Source organism: Schistocerca americana, chromosome 1, assembly GCF_021461395.2.
Source record: "Schistocerca americana isolate TAMUIC-IGC-003095 chromosome 1, iqSchAmer2.1, whole genome shotgun sequence".
NCBI classification, from domain to species: domain Eukaryota; kingdom Metazoa; phylum Arthropoda; class Insecta; order Orthoptera; family Acrididae; genus Schistocerca; species Schistocerca americana.
The window spans coordinates 701,468,827-701,490,471 of record NC_060119.1 but is presented as its reverse complement, the minus strand read 5'-3'; the positions used below and the strand labels follow the sequence as shown (position 1 = coordinate 701,490,471).

At 44.0% G+C, this 21,645-nt stretch overlaps 1 protein-coding gene across 1 annotated transcript in view; it reads right to left on the bottom strand.

Moving 5' to 3' along the window:
- The window catches only part of LOC124609569, a 409,000-nt gene that overhangs the window by 264,231 nt on the left and 123,124 nt on the right, over window positions 1-21,645 (bottom strand). The window lies entirely within an intron of this gene.

Below are 21,645 nucleotides of genomic sequence, written 5' to 3'. Positions count from 1 at the left end.
TCGGCGGATTTTGTGCTGTATCTGCACCCCCCCCCCCCCCCCCCAGAATCCCAGTGGGATAAATTTGACGCCACCATGTATGCACGTGAACACACATTAGACGACGAACTCTTCGCTTCCCAGAAATAATTCAAATTTTTATTTCACAAGGATGACACAATCCTCTTCTACTCTCTGGAAATTTCATCGATAGACAAATCTCCACTGAACTGTTGGTTACGAAAATCCATATCTATCTATCCATATCTAATGTTGTAAGCTCATAACGGTATACGTTCCCACTTTCATGGTCCGCGCGGCTTAGGGACCGATGTCCTCAGCAGTTTGGTCCCATAAGACCTTACCACAAATTTCCAATTTTTACACTTTCACGATGAGTAATTTATTTATATTTTATCTTTCGTGTTTTCTGGGCCACAACACTATTCTCAAGTAATCATTCTTTTAATCAGCCGAGTTTGACAGCTTGATAACTTCTTGGTCACAAGAATGAGCGCTTCTGAATGTGTCTAGTCGCAAAAAAACGAAATAAGTAAATAAGAACAATCGAGTGTAGCTGTGGAACTACTCTTTCCAAAACAAGTACTTTATCAACTGCGAAACTATAATACACACTGAACAAACAAGTCACGATACGTTGCACAAAACACAAGGAGTTTTAAAAAAAGTAGCATGTATTCCTGCAGGAGAGAGTACTGGTCAAAAATCCGAGGGTAGTTCCTCTAATATGTCCGGAAACCAATACCTGTTGAGATATGGGCCAATCTGTCCTCTGTTTGTTACAAACACGTAGACTTCTTGGGCCATGGCTGGCCGCTGCGTGCCAACCGCACTCGAGCCCGATGTGCGGGCTAAGGCTCGGCTTGCCCAAACTTTGCTGGGTCCTTCGCAGAAGTACACCCGGTATGGCACGACATTTCAGTTAGTACTGCGGTGCAGTATTTCTCGGTCTGCACGACTTCCTTCAGTTCGCCAGAATTGTTGTGTCAACACAGCTATTTGTATGTGGTATGAAGGACGTTCACAGTTCCGGAGGCTATTAGCACAAAAACGGCCAGCCTGGTGATACATAGTTGCAAGTCTTTAAAAATGAATGGGAATGACACAAGAGAGGGATGAGAGTTTTCAACATTTGTTATGCAGTCGCATAATCAACAGGTACTGCAGACTTCCTATGAAACGACATTACAACACCACGCATTATCTATTAAAAGATTTAGTTGATAATGAAAGAGCAAAAAATTGCAGCAATCGATTGAATGTTCCGTGCTTCAAGAAGCACTTTGTGTTAAATTTAAACGCGCGGAGTATGGTGACGTTCGAAGAACGAGGTTCTGAGGCGAAGTTGGTACCCCGCGACAAAACCGCAAGTAAGCACAGTAGCTGGCAGATGCAGTAACGAATGAACTAAGTCGGCACAGACACGCCCTCGAAAGTTCAATATGCCAACGCAGCAACATGCTTGCAAATGTCAGAGAGAAGTGCCGCTCAGCCTCAGTCTGAGATCATTGCCGAAGACAACAGCGTCTTCCCACTACAACCAACGCCTGCCTCGATAGCTGCGCAGTGTGGCGGTTTGCTAAACGAAGGGGCCAGATTCGATTCACGACTCGGTCGGAGATTTTCTCTGCTCAGGGACTGGGCTTCTCTTCAGGCTCAGACAGCGTGGAATGGTAGTGGGGGAAGTGTGCAGCCAAGCTGAGTGCCATGGCACGTGAGTCAGGGCACGACTTGCAAGCCAAATTCTTGGCCGCCCCTGCTAAGGCGTGCAGTACGTTGTTACCACATGTCCTGACAAATGTTTTAGCCCTTCTTTGGAGTGAATCACGCACACTTTCAAATACATCTAGCTATATTCAGACTGCATCACCTGCATTAGTCACATGCTCCGATAATGTCTAAGCACTGTCAATAGATTGGACATACACCAATGCCTTTAAGAATATGGCACCCAAAATTCTAAAAACTACGTTTGTAAAAATCGAGGTAGCTCCTCAGTTCAAATATTTATGCGAAACCATTCAGGAAACTGTCCTGGAAAAGAATGATTACAAAATTGGTTGTCATAAAGCCGAAACAGCTTTCAGACATCTATTAAAAAAATTAAGAGACTATAACACAGTCATCAAATCAGAGTGCCTTTAATGGGCTGATACACTCGTTTTAAGCAAAAAGAGAGGCATTGAAAAAAAAAGTCGAAGGGTATCGGGAAAATTTAAATCAACATTATACTGAAGAAGGAATGTACCGGCGAAGAGTAAATAAAAAAGCTGAACAGTATACTCGTACCATCATTTATTCAGATAGGGACCTGAAGTGAGCATTAATTACACAAACTTATACACCTCACTGGTATATATCAGGCAGAAAATTCGGAAGTGTTAAGTTGGCCTGGCAGAAAAGTCAAAGAAGACCGGAACAACATCGTATGACGAGCGGGAAACAGCCCATTCGGAGGGAATGGAAGTAGTATGTGTTAGACGAAAACTAAACCAAAGCCATGCAAATACCACATGCTGTACATTGTGCGGTCCAGCAGGACCCACACGTGGGTAGCAATAATAAATAAATGTACTATATTTAGTGAGAGGCCTAAGTGCAGTAACACTAATGTTCCGATATTTGATATCACATTTGCAATCGCCAACCTTCAATCATCACGTCCCACTGTCGATAATCTGTACACTTCCTTGGGTGGTAAATTGTGGACAACACCATATCTCCTTTCGGCTAAATACGATGATGAGGATGCAATGAAAAACTTCTTTGATGCAGCCCAGAAAGCTGGTTATATTACTAAAATTTGCCTTTGAAGTCAGAATTCTTGATATCCATTTTTTAGTTCCGATTTTACCTCTTCATTTGTTGACAATCAACTCCTACTGTGGTGATAATTCTACCGTTTGTGGCTTGAAGTTTTTAATACCCAAACTGGAATAATCACGTTAAGGACCTTGTGAAATCTATTTCAAGTGCTTCCAAATGCTGGCAATATACCAGAACGTCATCGTTTACATTGAGGAAAGATTCAGAAAGTGATAGAATTGTCTCAGACCTTAAAAAAGAAAAAAGTCAAAAGCAAACCATCTCATTTTATATATATATATACACTCCTGGAAATGGAAAAAAGAACACATTGACACCGGTGTGTCAGACCCACCATACTTGCTCCGGACACTGCGAGAGGGCTGTACAAGCAATGATCACACGCACGGCACAGCGGACACACCAGGAACCGCGGTGTTGGCCGTCGAATGGCGCTAGCTGCGCAGCATTTGTGCACCGCCGCCGTCAGTGTCAGCCAGTTTGCCGTGGCATACGGAGCTCCATCGCAGTCTTTAACACTGGTAGCATGCCGCGACAGCGTGGACGTGAACCGTATGTGCAGTTGACGGACTTTGAGCGAGGGCGTATAGTGCGCATGCGGGAGGCCGGGTGGACGCACCGCCGAATTGCTCAACACGTGGGGCGTGAGGTCTCCACAGTACATCGATGTTGTCGCCAGTGGTCGGCGGAAGGTGCACGTGCCCGTCGACCTGGGACCGGACCGCAGCGACGCACGGATGCACGCCAAGACCGTAGGATCCTACGCAGTGCCGTAGGGGACCGCACCGCCACTTCCCAGCAAATTAGGGACACTGTTGCTCCTGGGGTATCGGCGAGGACCATTCGCAACCGTCTCCATGAAGCTAGGCTACGGTCCAGCACACCGTTAGGCCGTCTTCCGCTCACGCCCCAACATCGTGCAGCCCGCCTCCAGTGGTGTCGCGACAGGCGTGAATGGAGGGACGAATAGAGACGTGTCGTCTTCAGCGATGAGAGTCGCTTCTGCTTTGGTGCCAATGATGGTCGTATGCGTGTTTGGCGCCGTGCAGGTGAGCGCCACAATCAGGACTGCATACGACCGAGGCACACAGGGCCAACACCCGGCATCATGGTGTGGGGAGCGATCTCCTACACTGGCCGTACACCACTGGTGATCGTCGAGGGGACACTGAATAGTGCACGGTACATCCAAACCGTCATCGAACCCATCGTTCTACCATTCCTAGACCGGCAAGGGAACTTGCTGTTCCAACAGGACAATGCACGTCCGCATAAATCCTGTGCCACCCAACGTGCTCTAGAAGGTGTAAGTCAACTACCCTGGCCAGCAAGATCTCCGGATCTGTCACCCATTGAGCATGTTTGGGACTGGATGAAGCGTCGTCTCACGCGGTCTGCATGTCCAGCACGAACGCTGGTCCAACTGAGGCGCCAGGTGGAAATGGCTAGGCAAGCCGTTCCACAGGACTACATCCAGCATCTCTACGATCGTCTCCATGGGAGAATAGCAGCCTGCATTGCTGCGAAAGGTGGATATACACTGTACTAGTGCCGACATTGTGCATGCTCTGTTGCCTGTGTCTATGTGCCTGTGGTTCTGTCAGTGTGAGCATGTGATGTATCTGACCCCAGGAATGTGTCAATAAAGTTTCCCCTTCCTGGGACAATGAATTCACGGTGTTCTTATTTCAATTTCCAGGAGTGTATATATAAGGTACAGCATTTTGAAATTTCCAACTGCTCTTTCTTAAGGAACCTTCTGTTTTCCAAAAGCGTCATAATCGAGTCGAAGAGGTCATAAAATCTTTTTAGGCGGATATCCTTTCATAGTCAACGAACTTCTGTGTGGAATAGTAAACGACTGTAAGCTTCTTCATTTGATTGCCAATGCTCCTCTAAATTTGCCATGGATTAGGAACGGACTCGCTGGGAACCACTGTCTTGAGGGCGCGTATGGCACAGAGCTGATGGTCTTGGAACGCAATGTTTACCTGGGAGGGGAATCAGATCGCAGACGACATAGTGAGCGATCAGGATCTCTAAGGGACTGTGTAATCGTTCGTGATTTTGAAAATGTATTTTATCTTTGGTGTCTCTTTTCGCGAGCAGGGTGATGAAGACTCTCCTAATGCCCTCTGTAGATTTTTGCTGCAGTTCAATATGTTCTTTATTTACAAATTATCTACTATGGTTTCTACGTCTTGTCCCCCTTCCGCTTTCTCTATAGTTAAAATTTTCCATTCCTTAAGGTTTTAAAACGCCACAAACGCCTACTATTTTAATTATATTAACTAATTCAGTGAAATATATAAAATATTTCAACATAATAATTTATTTTTGTCAGGGCTGAGTACAGCGCTATAATGTAACTTTAAGAAAATTTAAATTCAGAGGAACACAACTGATTTAAGATTTATGATACCCACAAGCTTTACCAATTCAGTGAAGTCCTAAATTACACGATATGAAATCGAAGTGTGCATTCTGCATTATCAAGTAGCAAATTCACTCAGCACGACGATCGAGAATACAAGACTGCAACTGTGGCTATTAAAGCGCGTAAATGGGGAAATTTCAGTTTCGGCAGTTTCCACACACGCTTGGGAAATGCCAATCTGTCTATTACTGTTTTCTCAGTGGAAGATCTCCCCCTCGTTCTCTCTCTTCCTCTTCCCATACTCAACTTCTTGTATCTCAAGGACCTTGTATTTGTTGTTGGATTTAGCCAAATTGTGCATGGTCGCCTTCAGCCGTTTGGAACCTTTTCTGCACCCACTCAGGCTGCAAGACCATCAACGTGGTTCAAATGGCTCTGAGCACTATGGGACGTAACAGCAGAGGTCATCAGTCCCCTAGAACTTAAAACTACTTAAACCTAACTAACCTAAGGACATCACACACATCCATGGCCGAGGCAGGATTCGAACCTGCGACAGTAGCGGTCGCGCGGTTCCAGACTGAAGCGCCTAGAACCGCTCGGCCAATCCGGCCGGCACCATCAACGTGTTCTGTCCCTCAGGCAAGCAGCTGAAAAGTGAAGTTCCTTGCTGTTATCAAGATCCTTAGTTTTTATGCCACACTATTCTCCAACAGGAGGATAACAAGTATGAAAACTAATATATGTCAACATATATATGGTTTTAGTTATCTGTTTGTTGAAGGAGGTTATATCTGTTTCTCGGTGATTGTTAGCACCCCGATGACACTAGGCTCGGATACGTGCCTGCAGCACACTAGAACATATCGTCGCCATTACGTTTTAAGTCACCGAACTCGGTGTTTGTTTCCAGGTAAAACTACCCCACTGCAGGCAGCATTGTCCATCATGATCTTTAAACTGCCTGCAGCTAACATATTTTCAATATTCTGTTATCAGTATAGCACATGATCTGGCAACTTCCTAGGGTGATTAATCACAGACTAACATGAAGTAACAGCGACAGAAGTCACACGAGGCGGAATCAGAAATACTTTAAAGAATTTTCGGAACGTGCCGTTGCTGCGTAACTAAACTGGCGTTTTAATTCCAGACGTTTCGTACGAGGTTTATATCGGCACGCTAAATTAAATATAGGACTCTTTCAGATCAATATGCTTCGTTTGACTGTGGTAAATACCAGCGCACGCGTCTACGGACATTTTGTTTTTACCTCTTCGCCAGATTATATTAACATGAAATTTTCTTCCCATGAAGTACACAAAATTACATAGAAAGAATGGTGCAGAAATAAGTATGATGAAACATTTTTAACTTTTTAAATCATAGATTAACTGAAATTTATACTGTACGCGTTTTATGCATGTACTCGGTATCTATAAAAGACTTCATGTGCCGTTAACCAGAGCAATCAAGAAAAATTTTCCAACGGAAAGCATTACCAAAATCCCAAAAGGACTGATACAAAGCATTACAAAAATCCCGAAGAAACCTTTACATCTAACAATATGGTTCATAAACCACAGTAACATCAAAGAAAAAATCTTTTTTCAGACATCCCAAAAGCAGATGAAGCAATTCCAGGAAGACCTCTATTATAATTTATTGACTTAAAATGAAAGATGAGTACACAAAGCACGGACACACCACAAAACAACATGTTACCATTCCTACTACTGTGTAGGAAAACCGTTGACACTCGAAACAGCTTCCAGTGGTCACAGACTGGATAACTACAGGTCCTGTGTGGTTTCCAAGAGGATCTCATACCATTATTCCTGCAATACAGTTGAAAGGACGGGTAACGATGGAGGTGAATGACGATCACGCATATCTCTCGGCAAAATCCACCACAAAGTCTCAACAGTAATGAGACCTGATGACTGTGGTGGTCAGGGGACATGCTCCTCCCAAAATCAGGCCTGCACGATGCAAGATGAATGAACACAGCATCACCACTGAGGACAAAACATTGTACCATGGGATGGCTCCGATCAGTTAAAATGGTGACAATCTTTGGCAGTGATGTGACCTTTCAGAGTAACTGAGGGACCCACGCTAATGCCACGATATGGCTGCCAAATCATCACCGAACCCTCACCAAGTTTCACTCTTGAAACGTAAACTCCCCCGGAAGTTCGGACGAGTGTCAAGCGAGACTCATTTCTCATAGTCCAGGTTTTGTGGCTGTGGCACCACATGTTCCTGTCACGGGCATTCGCATCACTGATGAGTAGTTTTGGAATTCCAGCTCGCCCTGCAATTCCCTGCTTCTGGAGCTTCCTTCGTGTTGTTTTGGTGCTGATAGGATTCGCGATTGTGACATTCCGTTCTGCAGGTACTTTTGCAGCCGTAGCGCTCTTACATTTCGTCACAGTCTTCTTCGATAACCGTCCGTCACTATCTTTCAATCACACTTTCGTCCGCGTTGTGACTTTAGCGGATTCTGTTTTTCCGCTTTCCCAGTATGCAGTAAAAATATTCAGCACGGTGTCTCTTGGAACACCAGACACTTTGGCTACCCACCAAACGAGCAACAACAATTTGCCGACGTTCTAATTCACATAGCTCCGATATAATGCGCAGAACTACACAGAACACTGTTCTGACCACCACTGACACTTGCAACGTACTGAGGACATTGAACAGGTGTCGTTCGCGGTCAGATACAAAAGCGCAACCTGTAGGCTTTGCTAGCATCTGCATTTATGCACAAGCATGAATTTCTCACGGTGTTTCCATGTATTTGTCCATCCCCTGTATGTAGGGAATGAAGCCAATAAATATGGCAAAGATGTACCGCAACTTCACCAACAAATCAAGTTGATAAAAAAAAGGATAAAAAAACGGCATATGAATAGTAAGTCTGGGTCAGGTTCTTGGATGGCATCATTCTACTTGACCAATGAGGTTATCACGAATACAAACACAACATGAAGCGAACAGCCATCTTTGTCCACATTATGCAAAACCACGGTACCAAAACAGAATTTACAGACTCCATAGTGTTCAAATTTTCCCATGAGACCGTCCTCTCTCGTAATGGAAGGCAATGAAATTAAAAAGATATCTTTATACGACGTGGCGAAGATTAAAGATTGAATGCGGGTACTGTTCTGTCCTTTGACAAGGAATATTTCTGCTCTTCGGATCACAGACAATAGAAATATTGGTGGGATAGAGACACTTAGAATCTGCTCGTGTTTAATAATACGTTCTGTGAAGGCAGCTGAAGCTGTTTCTTTGCGGTACGAATTCAGGACATCCTTGTTCAAAGAATAATTTCCGTGTAAAAAGGAAATGGTATTTCTCTAAGTCGTTCTACATCAGATGATAGTTGGTTCGCTTTTTCCCTCTCATTGCATTCTGCAGGTAATGTATTCGTTAAAAGTTACGCATAACAAAGAATTTCAAGGATAGGGAGGTAAGTTATTGATACTTTCGAGTGCTGTTCAGGAACTTCCGCGTGCCGCACTAGCAAGAAAATCGTCAGGGATGGAGTCATTCAAGCTGTATCAAAGGAGCCCGCCGGTGTGGCCGAGCGGTTCTGGGCCCTTCAGTCTGGAACCGCGCGACCGCTACCGTCGCAGATTCGAATCCTGCCTCGGGCATGGATGTGTGTAATGTCCTTAGGTTAGTTAGGTTTAAGTAGTTCTAAGTCTAGGGGATTGATGACCTTAGATGTTAAGTCCCATAGCGCTCAGAGCCATTTTGTATCAAAGGAAACAGGTAATGCAGTGATATTTCCCATATTTGGCAAACCGTGAATTCATAAACAGATGAAGTGAGCATATCTCAGAAGTCAATCCATCGGGCTATAGTGAACTTCAACTCTTACTGGGCACGCCGGTACGTCACCAGTAAGCCAGCCACGATTGCCACAACATGAACCCAGTCACAACTGTTCCCATTTGCGGAAGTCTTGAATTAGAACGCTGCACTTCGGAGGCTCAATTGCTGCAGGACACGAAGTGGAATGCCGCCAAGAGTTGAAGGGGTGAACACAGTGAGCGTGCACACTTCCAGAATCTTAGTTGAAAGTATTGGCTTGTTACTTAAGTTCGTAATGTCCTTCCATAAGTTTAATAGACACAACAGATATACATAACAGAAACTTCAGTGATCAATAATATATTCTCCTTCATTATTTACAACAGTCTGCCAACGCTAGGGCAACTTTTCGATTCAGCGGCTGTAAAAATCACATAGTTTTGAGGCGCAGAACTTGTCGAGTCATTTTCAGAGTGTATTTTAATTCGGAAAGGAAGTTCGTTGGAGGCTGTTCGATAGACAGCGCAAAAGATGAAAATCTGAGGCCGCAAGAACAAGCGATTAAGTCTGGTGCGGAATGACTTCCTGACCCAACTCCTGTACAGCGTCTTTTGTCAGTCTAGCAGAATGCGGGCTGGCGTTATCGTGGAGTAGCAACAATTTCATGCTGCCTTCCTAATTGTTATTCTTGGAGTTCGTCTGCAAGAAGTCTCAGTCGTTGGCAATAAACGTCAGCTGTGATGGTTACCGTTCGGGGAAGCAATTCGTAGCACACCACACCGTCGCTGTTCCACCGGATGCATAACATTATCTTTTGTGGATGAGCGCACGTCTTTGTTCGGGGAGTTGCTGCTTTGTTTGGGCTCACCCATGCCTTCTTTTTCCTTGTTGTTGTTGTGGTCTTCAGTCCTGAGACTGGTTTGATGCAGCTCTCCATGCTACTCTATCCTGTGCAAGCTTCTTCATCTCCCAGTACCTACTGCAACCTACATCCTTCTGAATCTGCTTAGTGTATTCTTCTCTTAGTCTCCCTCTACGATTTTTACCCTCCACGCTGCCCTCCAATACTAAACTGGTGATCCCTTGATGCCTCAGAACATGTCCTACCAACCGATCCCTTCTTCTGGTCAAGTTGTGCCACAAACTGCTCCCCAATCCTATTCAATACTTCCTCATTAGTTATGTGATCTACCCATCTAATCTTCAGCATTCTTCTGTAGCACCACATTTCGAAAGCTTCTATTCTCTTCTTGGCCGAACTATTTATCATCCATGTTTCACTTCCATACATGGATGGCTACACTCCATACAAATACTTTCAGGAATGACTTCCTGACACTTAAATCTATACTCCATGTTAACATATTTCTCTTCTTCAGAAACGCTTTCCTTGCCATTGCCAGTCTACATTTTATATCCTCTCTACTTCGACCACCATCAGTTATTTTGCTCCCCAAATACCAAACTCCTTTACTACTTTAAGTGTCTCATTTCCTAATCTAATTCCCTCAGCATCACCCGACTTAATTCGACTACATTCCATTATCCTCGTTTTGCTTTTGTTGATGTTCATCTTAAATCCTCCTTTCAAGACGCTATCCATTCCGTTCAACTGCTCTTCCAAGTCCTTTGCTGTCTCTGACAGAATTACAATGTCATCGGCGAACCTCAAAGTTTTTATTTCTTCTCCATGGATTTTAATACCTACTCCGAATTTTTCTTTTGTTTCCTTTACTGCTTGCTCAATATACAGACTGAATAACATCGGGGAGAGGCTACAGCCCTGTCTTACTCTCTTCCCAACAACTGCTTCCCTTTCATGTCCCTCGACTCTAATAACTGCCATCTGGTTTCTGTACAAATTGTAAATAGCCTTTCGCTCCCTGTATTTTACCCCTGCCACCTTCGGAATCTTTTTCCTTAGGTTAGCATAAAGACACGATTACTCGTTACCAGTAACGATACCGGGTAGGAATGGTCGGTGTTGTTCACGAACCAATTGATGACGAGCAAGCAGAGATGCACATATGGTCACCTGCATGCCGTACCACACACCCGATTTTTGAGCATCCCCCCTCCCCCTCAACAGCATTCAGATGTCGCACGGTGGTGGGATGATCACAGTTCACCACATTTGCAAGTTCTCGAGTACACTGACGTGGATCATTGTGGATTAATGCGTTTACACGATATTCATCACACCCCGAACTTCTTCCCCAACGTGAAGAGTCGCTAATGTAAAAATGACCCTTCTTATAATTCGAGAAAACCGCTTTCTTGCCGTGCTGTGTCTAATGGCCTTATCTACATGGTGAAAAGTTTTTAAACCGACAAACCTTGGGAGGTTGTAGGGGACATCAAAACAAATATTTTTCCGTAATGTCTTTTTTTCCTATGAGGATTATTTAAACCGGTGGAGGCCGTATTAAGATCTTCAGTTGTAGGCAACTGCTGTCCTCCAGTGTAGTAGTGCATTGTCTCTGTTTACTAATGGAGCGATATACCTGGAGTGAATACACTGATACGGTTAGTGCGTACTACGCAGCGCACCGCAACTGACGAGCTGCACTGCGGGTTTATCAACAACAATATCCTAATAGCCGTATCCCGCATCATACGACCTTTGCTGCTGTGTACCAACATCTGCGTGAGACCGGGTCATTTAGCAGATTACCTGGACAGAGACGCCGTCGCACGGTAACAACTCTGCAATTTGAGGAAGCTGTCTTGCAGCATGTGGAGCAGGATCCTTCAATCAGCACTCGCGCAATTGCACGTAACATGGGGACGAATCAGACGAATGTAAGAGCAGTCCTTCGAGAGCAGTTGTTACGTCCATTTCACTTACAGCGTGTCCACAACTTGGAACCAGTTGATTATCCACCCAGAGCGTTGCCAGAATTGCTGGAAGACGTCCCGCTCCCTACAAGACAGCGCATGTGGTTCCAACATAACGGGGCGCCGGCACATTTCAGTCGTCGTGTGCGTCGTTTCCTGGACCGACGGTCCCCAGAAACATGGATTGGCACAGATGGCCCTGTACCATGGCCTGCTTGATCCCCAGATATGTCCACTCTGAACTTTTTTGTGTGGGGAGAGGTGCGCAACCTTGTCTACGCAACTCCTGTTGCATCAGAAGAGGATCTGGTTGCCCGGATAGTAGCAGCAGCAGGAACAATTCAGGATACTCCTGGGGTTTTACCCGTGTCAGACAGAACATGATCCGACGGTGTAACCTTGTTTACGTGTCAATGGAGGCATTTTTGAAAATCTACTGTAATTGGAACTGCGTTGTTTTAATGTGTTGTCTCTTGGTCATAAAAAAATGGAAAAGTGTTTCTTGGTTTAATTAATTTGCCGCCAGAGAACTCTTCCTCTACCGGTTTAAATACTCCTCACAGGAAAAAATGACATTAGGAAAAAATATTTGTTTTGATGTCCCCTACAACCTCCCAGAGTTTGTGGGCTTAAATACTTTTCACCCTGTATAAACACGCCGTAAATGTTCCTGGTTGCTTTCACTGCTATCCCTCTCTAATGAACTCTAACAGAAGAACATATCGGAAACGTTTTGATTTCTCCACTTGGTACTGCATTTTCTAGCGTTCACAGCTCCGCTCACTACCTCCAAATGACTAAGTGACAGTATGTGAACTCCAACATCAATAGAAAACCACACATAAAAATGGTAATCGGTAAAGAACCCATAGAAATCGGAATACCAACACGCAAAACAATAACGCCACGAACTTAGCACCAACTCTGTACATACAGTATAAATAAGTTCAACCTTCCCTGCAGAACGAAAGCAATGAACCCGTGAGTTCACTCTCGCACTTCAGAGACGAGCACGGACACGCCACCGGGCTGCTCAGGATTTAGCACAGAGGCAGATGAAACGTCATTGCTTTGAGGCGGCAGCCGGCGCGCGCCCTCGCGGCGTTTTCCGGCGGCAGGAGGCGCCGCTGCAGGCCGGAGTTTGCAGTCGGATGAGCGAGAGGAAGCAGATAGCACGTCTCCGTCCCGCCTCGCCTCGCTGCGTCAACTTCATTAGCTCGTAGCCTCGCCTGCACTCCCGCAGCTGCCAGCGGGAGGTTACTCAAATTAGATTGCCGTGTGCAGAGATTGATCAGCGCGTCGACTGCTTCCGCTGTGCTGCTACAGGACAGTTGAATTTATTAACTTGCTATTGTGTCGCAATGTTTTGGCTGCCGACTGTGCAGAAGTAATCGCTGATGACTGTGCAAGTGCCAACGGTGGGCCTCGTTACTTCCCCATTTTCCACGGTCACAACACTCAGAACACAATCACATTACGAGATAAAACAACCCAAATAAATCCGACAGCAGTAACAACAACTGAAGTAGTCTGAGAAACTGTATACATAAAGCAGCGGAAGTTGCGGCGGTCTTGTTACTTTTTTTAACTTTAAGAAACTATGGGAAACGGGGAGAAACAGTGTTGGACAGGGTGGAAGAAAGGAGAAAGGAGAAAAAGTAAAAAATTCGAGGTAGCAAAAGACAATGACTTAAATAATCAACTACGAAAAGCAGAGCAAAACGGCTACAAGAAACGTGAATGAATTATGGAACTAGAACCAGTCAGAACAGGAGGGGGGGGGGGGGGAGGGTACGCTTTGATATAGAGGGAAGTAAATAAAGAGGAAAGCGAACACTACGTGCGTGATAAATCATGAGAATGGTAATGAAATTGCAGGAAAGCAAGGAATAATGAATAAATGGAAAAGGTGCTTTCAGAATTATACGAGGCGAAAAGTCGTTCAGATGCTGTGAACAAGGAGAATGGCGAAGAATTACTCGGTGAGGACTAGGGATTTCCAATTATTATGGAAGACGCTGAGATGGCGCTTAAGGAAATAAAATGTGTTTCCACAATAACTGGTGAGATGGGGTTACGACCAAAAGCATTAGATTTCTTCATTTCCGTCTACGATCACAAATTTTGTCATCACAGACGGAAATAAAGACATTTATTCTATACTTTCTGGACCACTGTTCGATCGCGACCATGTCGCAGCTTGTGATAAAAAGTTTAAGCCAAGGAAAGACGGAAATAAAGTGTTTCTGAACCAAGTTTTATGAGAAAGGTGAGACGATATCACATAAACAATGATGATTTAAACACAAAAGAAATTAATGCCACGAAATGTACGGAGTACAGAACAATAAATATGATATTTTATTCGTCAGAAAGCTGCTAAGAATAATGACTACACGACTGCAATCTAAAATTCAGAGAGAACAGGATGTAGAACACTTGGGCTTCAGAACGGGCAAAGCAGCAAAAGAAGTAACTGGATTGTGACGAACAACTGGAGAAAGATACTTATAAAAAAAGTAGGGAAGTCTTTGCAGCTACTGCAGACTTCGGAAAAATTAGGTCGACTAATTTTCAGACGTCCTGAATTGGAGTTATCTCGAAAGAAAGGAGACTAATTAGCAACGTATGTGTGGCACAACAACTGAAAGTAAGGCTACGAGAAGACGGGGCGATTAAATTTGGAGAAAGGGGTTAAATAAGGCTGTTGCCTTTCACCTACCCTGCTCAGTATCTACACGTATTTCGTGCTCTTAATTATAAACTGCTTCCAATGAAAGAGTTGTATCACAATTCGAGGCAAGATAATAACATGTGTAAGATTCGCTGATGACACAGAAGTACTAAGCGAAGATGAAAAGGCAATTGACATTACGTTACAAGAAATGAACAACAGCTGTGAGGAAAATGGAATGAACATAGATGTGAAAAAGACTAAAGCCATGGTTTTTATAGGGCAATCAACGAAAATAAAAGTGAAAATTTCTGATGAAATATTAGGGCAGTTAGTTAGATAATTAGTATTCCTAGAATGCATGGGGTCCAGTAAATAATCAAGTAATGAAAAGGAGTGTTGCCTTTTATGGTTTCGAAACATGGCCTTATCATCACCACCACCACAACTCGTCAGGAGCGGGAGACGAATAAATCCGTGACACGGTGCGCAACGTTTCAGCAATTTTTACATTTTCCGGAACGAAAGGCACCTCATACTTCCGATAGTGGTAGAGACAAGACAGAAAAGTCTTCGAAGTTTCATTTGGAAGTGCAAAATAAATAACATGGTGAACAACATCTTCCCTAAGAAGCTCAATCGCTTTGCATAGATTGGTTGCCTTTCCAGCGAACAGCTAACGAATCGATCGGAACCACCACACCCGAAACAAGTATAATTATAACGACACGGAGACGGAGGGAGGGGGGGGGGGGGGTGTTGCAGAGTGCACTTGCCAGGAAAGCCAGTGTGACTGCCAGCTGCATGGGATCTGATTACTTTCCCTAACTCTTGTACTTTGCTTCATTATCAAACTATCTTGTGAAGCGAAGACTGAAATAATTAATCGCCATCTGCATGGTATTCCGAAAATCCAGGGCCCTTTCCTGTCTCGAGGCAGTCGTGTAACAGGCTCGCCGGTGTATAAGAGGGGCGGTCGGAAAGTTTCTAGCCCGAGGTAGTTACCGCAATGCCTCGCACAAACACCACCACCTACTTTTATGGTGACACTTTGTGGCTATGCAAGTCAAATTTCGCGGTTACAGCTAGCGTGCGTTGTATAATGTAGTGTAAGCAAAATGGCGAATATCAAGAGAATAAAGAACCGTGCTGTGATTGAATATCTTCATTTTGAGGGAATGACGCCGAAGGAAATTGCGGAGGACATGCGGAATACACTGAAGCACAGTGCCTCGTCTTACGCAACAGTGAAAAACAGGGTGACCTACTTCAAACGTGGAAGAACGAGTGTGGAATATGCGCCAAGGAGCGGAAGGGCTGTCTCCGTCGCTACTGATGAAACGGTGACTGAATTTCACGATACGATTTTGCGGGATAGTCAAACAACGTTGCAGCACATTGAAACCACATTTGAAATCTGCCATGAGCGTGCTCGTGACACTGTTGTGGATATCTTGGGAATGTGGAAAGTTTAATCTCGGTGGGTCCCGAAAGACTTCTTCACCGAGCGAGGTGGCGCAGTGGTTAGCACACTGAACTCGCATTCGGGAGGACGACGGTTCAATCCCGTCTCCGGCCATCCTGATTTAGGTTTTCGGGGATTTCCCTAAATCGCTTCAGGCAAATGCCGGGATGGTTCCTTCGAAAGGGCACGGCCGATTTCCTTCCCCATCCTTCCCTCGCCCGAGCTTGCGCTCCGTCTCTAATGACCTCGTTGTCGACGGGACGTTAAACACTAATCTCCTCCTCCCTCCGAAAGACTTCAGTGCAGATCAGAGACGGGAGCGTGTGCAGCGTTGTGAAGAAATCGTCCGCCAATTTGAAACGGATGAAGACGGCTTTCTTGGAAGGTATGTGACAATGGACGAAACGTGAGTTCGCCATTTTGATCGTGAGACAAAACAACATCCTTCGTCACCAACCTCAAAAAAATTCCGGGTGCAAAAATCAGCCGGTAAAGTGATGGCATTGGGTCTTCTGGGATGCAGAAGGGGTAATTATGGTGGATTACTTTCAAAAGGGGTAACTGTCGATGCATCATACTACTGCACCCTCCTCCGCCATTTGAGAGAACAGATAAAGTAAAAGAGGCGCGGAAAATTTACGCGCGGAGTTCTTTTGCATCAGGACAATGCAGCGGCGCACAAAGCTCTCGCAACACTGGAAACTGCGCGGCTGCGGGTTCAAATTGTTACGTCATCCGCCATATCCTTCAAATCTGGCTCCATCACACTTTTTTCTTTTCCCAAACCCAAAAACATACCTCAAAAGACGACGAGTTTAAAATGATGATACAGTGATTGATGCTAAGAACTCTTGGGTGGACTCTAAATCGAATACCTTTTATTTAAATTATTTGCGGAAGTTTTCTGAGCGTACACGGGTATTATATTGAAAAATACATCGGTATCAGGAAATTTCTGTCATTCTTTATTTGTTAGGATAGTAACATTCCGACACGCCTCGTACTAAGTTTAATAAAACAACGAATATGTAGAAGCTGTGTTAAATGAGTACACACAAAAAATTGCTCATCTGCAAAAAAAATGCATAAACGAATTATGTTTCTAACCACAGTTGCATCTGAACTGGACTCTTGAGAGACCAATGCGATAAATAGAGCATCTACTAGTTTAACACAAGGAAGAGTGACGAACGGATGAAATCTGTGAGCAAAATTTACGATGACTGTCGTTCAGCGTCGTTCAGTTGGCGTGCTTTCCCAGGTGCATTCCATATCGACAGCGTACTGTTTTCGATTAAGAAGAAGAACACGACACTCTTTAACACGGGAAACACACAGATGTGGTAATTCTCGACAGAAAAATTACACAATCCCTTCACGTAAGATTACAGTGCTGTTATAGCAACAGGACGTACACATGGCCACTGAAATTAACACAAAACCATTAAAGAAACCTTGAAGTAGGAACAAAGCCAGACATGTGCCAGTGATAATCTCAATAATGAAAACAGAGCTTTCTTCCAGAAGTTCATGCTAGTACAAAGCTTCCTTCTTTGTTGGGGAAGAAATTAATTTATGTGATAAGTGCAGCGGCAGTAGTACCATTCACAAGCAGAACTGCATAACGACTTAAAGGAAAGAACTGACAAAGTTTAGTTTCTGACATGACAGTGTTACTACGTAGAGCATAGAGCACACTGAAGCGCAGGATTTTGCTTCCTCTTCACATCAGATACGTTCAGTTTGCTGTCACCTGCAATGGTAATATGCTTACTATCAATGTATTCATTGAAAAAATAAAATAAAAATTCCGATTTCATATGGCATCTAAGACAGAGGCCACCCAAATCCCCCTAACGGCAACGCATCAAAACATTTATTTCGTTCTTATTTTGGAGGGAAGAAAGAAGGGAGGGGAGACAGGATTTAACATCATGTCAAGGTGATTACAGACATCACCGTCTCAATTGCTCAAGGCTACACTAGGAAACCGACCGCTCTGTTTTTGAGGAAACTCCACCGGAATTCACGGTGAAATAGACTAGAAGTGGGATTCTCCTCAACCTTCGTCGAGGTCAAAGTCACAGCTGCATCACGTCTAAAGAGGCGAAAATTATTCATATGTGCGACGGTAATGTGTGAAATGCAAAAATTTAGACAGAAACCGTGGTGGTGTTTCTTATGAGTCTCTTTCTAATAAACAATTGGACTCATCCCAGCGCGTTCACTATCGTCGTGATGCTCCTTTCCCGACTTAGTTATTATTGAAGTTAGCCAATCACGCTACTGCGCGCTAATTCAATCGGCCCACCAGACGCCACTGCCGTTAATTGTTCTCATAACGTATGCTGTTGATGACAGCACACGAGACTGCTCAGCCTTTTGCTCGGCTTCGATCGTAACTACCGTGTCATGTCCAGTTTCGGTAACGCTCTCTTGTTTGGTTTTAGGAAACCAACCGGAAGGCATTTTTGGCGACACCGTCACTGCGAGCCGCTTGAATTTCCGAACGCAATAACGTGACTGGTTAACTTCAGTGCTAATTGACTCTAAAACGGTGCAGCATAACAAATTTTTCATAAAAATATTATTTCGAAGCTCAGCCTACTCTGCAGCACCCTTATAATCTTTTCAGACTGTTTCTGAACACCCTATATAGAATGAGGTGACAAAAGACATGGGATAGCAATTTGCACATATGCAAATGGTGGCAGTATTGCGTAAACAAGATACAAAAAGACAACGCATTGCCGGAGCTGCCATTTGTATTTAGGTGATTCAAGTGGAAAGATTTCCGACGTGATTATGGCCGTATGACGGGAATTAACAGACTTCGAACACGAAATGGTAGTTCGAGCTACATGCATAGTACGTTCTATTACGAAAATCGCTAGGGAATTCAATATTCCGAGATCCACAGTGTCACGAATGTGCCGAGAATATCAAATTTCAAGCAATAACTCTCACCACGGACAACGCAGTGGTCAACGGCCGTCACTTAACGACAGAGAACAGCGGCGTTTGTGTAGAGTTGTCGGTGCTAAAAGACAAGGAACACTGCGTGAAATGACCGCATACACCAATGTGTGACGTACGACGAACGATCCGTTAGAAAAGTGCGAGGAAATTTGGCGATAATGAGCCATGACAGCAGATGACACACGCGAATGCCTTTGCTAACAGCACGAAGTCGCCTTCAGCGCCTCTCCTGGGCTCGTGATCATATCGATTGGACCTTAGACGACTGGAAAACCGTGACCCGGGCAGATGAGTTCCGATGTTAGTTGGTAAGAGTTGATGGTAGGGCTCACGTGTGGTGCAGACCCCATGAAGCCATGAACCCCAGTTGTCAAGGCAGTGTGTAAGCTGGTGGTTGTTCCAGAATCGTGTGGGCTGTGTTTACGTGGAATGAACTGGACCCTCTTGTCCAATTGAAACCATCATTAGCTGGAAATGGTTATGTTCGGCAACTTGCAGATCATTTGCAGCCCATTCATTGACTTTATGTTAGCAAATAACAACGTCATGTCAACGAATCACAATAGTTTGCGACTGCTTTGAAAAACATTCTGGACAATTCAAGCGAACGGTTTGGCCAGCCACATCACCCGACATGAACTCTATCAAACATTTATGGGGCTGAATCGAGAGGTCAGTTCGTGCACAAAATCATGCACCGTCAACACTTTCGCAATTACGGACGGCTATACACGCGGCTTGGTTCAATGTTTCTATGGGGTGGTCTTTCAATGACTTCCACGATATTAGGCCGTATCCTATGACTTTTATCACCTCAGTGTATATAATACTGCGAGTGAAGTGATGTCAGCGTTTGTAAATTACAGCGTATGAAAATTACTGCCAAATCGCAAGCAACTGTTGTGACAACTATGGTGTGATCGTGCCATTGATGTTTCAGATGGACGTGGATTAAGATGGGTCAGGAAGACCAAAGGAAAGTAAGTAAGTAAGTAGTAGTAGTAGTAGTAATCATCATCGTCGTCGTCGTCGTCGTCGTCCTTGTCTTCAGTCTGGGACTGGTTTGAGACAGCTCTCCATACTAATCCTGTCTCTTCATCTCCAAGTGACTACTGCAAAACACATTCTTCAGAACCTGCTTACTACACTCATCTCTTGGTGACACTCTACAATTTTTACCCCTTCCCTTCCTTCACGCTTTCCTTCAGCATTAAATTAGTGACGCCTTGATGTCTTAGAAGGTGTACTATCGACCGGTCCTTTCTTTTAACCAAATTGAATCATGGGTTTCTTTTCTGCTCTATTCGATTCAGTGCATCTTTATTAGTATCATCAACTACCCATCCGATCTTTAGCATCCTCCTGAAGCAACACGATTCAAATGATTCTATTCTCTTCTTATCTGAACTGCTTATCATCCACATTTCACTTCTGTACATGGTACACTCCACGCAAATACCTTCAGAAATAAGATTTAATCAAATTGGTATAAGATGCTAACAAATTGTTCTTTCTTAAAAATGGTTTTCTTGCTATTGCCTATCTTTTAAATTCTTTCAACCTCGAGCATCATCAATTGTTTACTGCCCACACAACAAAACTACTGTACTTTCAGCATCTCGTTTCGTAATTTAATTCTCTCAGCATCATCCAATTCCATCACCCTGTTTTACTGTCGTTGATGTACATCTTATAACCTCTTTTCAAGACACTATCCATTGCGATAAACTTATCGTCCAAACTCCTTCGCAGTTTCTCACATAATTACTGGTGCAATGCCATTAGGAATCCTCAAAGTTTTTATTCCCTCTCCATTAATTTTAATTCTCATTCTCCTTGGTTTTCTTGACTGCTTACTCAATGAAGAGATTGAATATCCTTGGGGGTAGGCTATAACGCTGTCTCACTCCCTTCTGAATTATTGCTATCTATCGTAACTGCTGTCTGGTCTGTACACGTGTAAATAATCTTTCGGTCCCTTATTTAATCCCTTCTACATTCAGAATTTCACTGTGTGTTACCCAGACCCCATTGTGAAAAGTTTCGTCTTATTCAACAAACGATATAAAAGTATGTTTCCCTTTTTCAGTGCCTTTTCTAAGAGACGTTGTAGGATCAATATTGCCTCGCATGTTTCTACGTTTCTGCAGGACCCAAACATCATCTCCGATGTCGACTTCTACCAACATTTCCTTTCCTTTTTAAATGATCCATGTCCGTATACCAAAGATGATCGAAACTGACGGTTCGGTAGTATTCACACCTGTCAGCACCTGTCTTCTTTGTAATTAAATTATTATATTTTTCTTCCCGCACTAAAATACTTCCCATCTCATCTTCGCGGACATCCATGTCTCTTTCTTTAGTATTTAACGCAAGTTTGCTGCCCTCAAATAGATCCTCTATATATTCCTTCCACCTTACAGCTTTACCTTCTTTACTTAATGACAGTTTGCCATCTGAGCTCTTGATATTCATACACATGCTTATCTTTTCTCCAAACTGTCTAATTTTCCTACAGGTGGTATCCATCTTTCCTCTAGTTACTTATGCTTCAGCAGGCTTGCTGTGACATACTGTCACAGCTAAACAAACTACGAGCGGCTAGACTCGTGTGTACGTTAGTCTAGCGAACACTGTTGCATACTGTGCTCC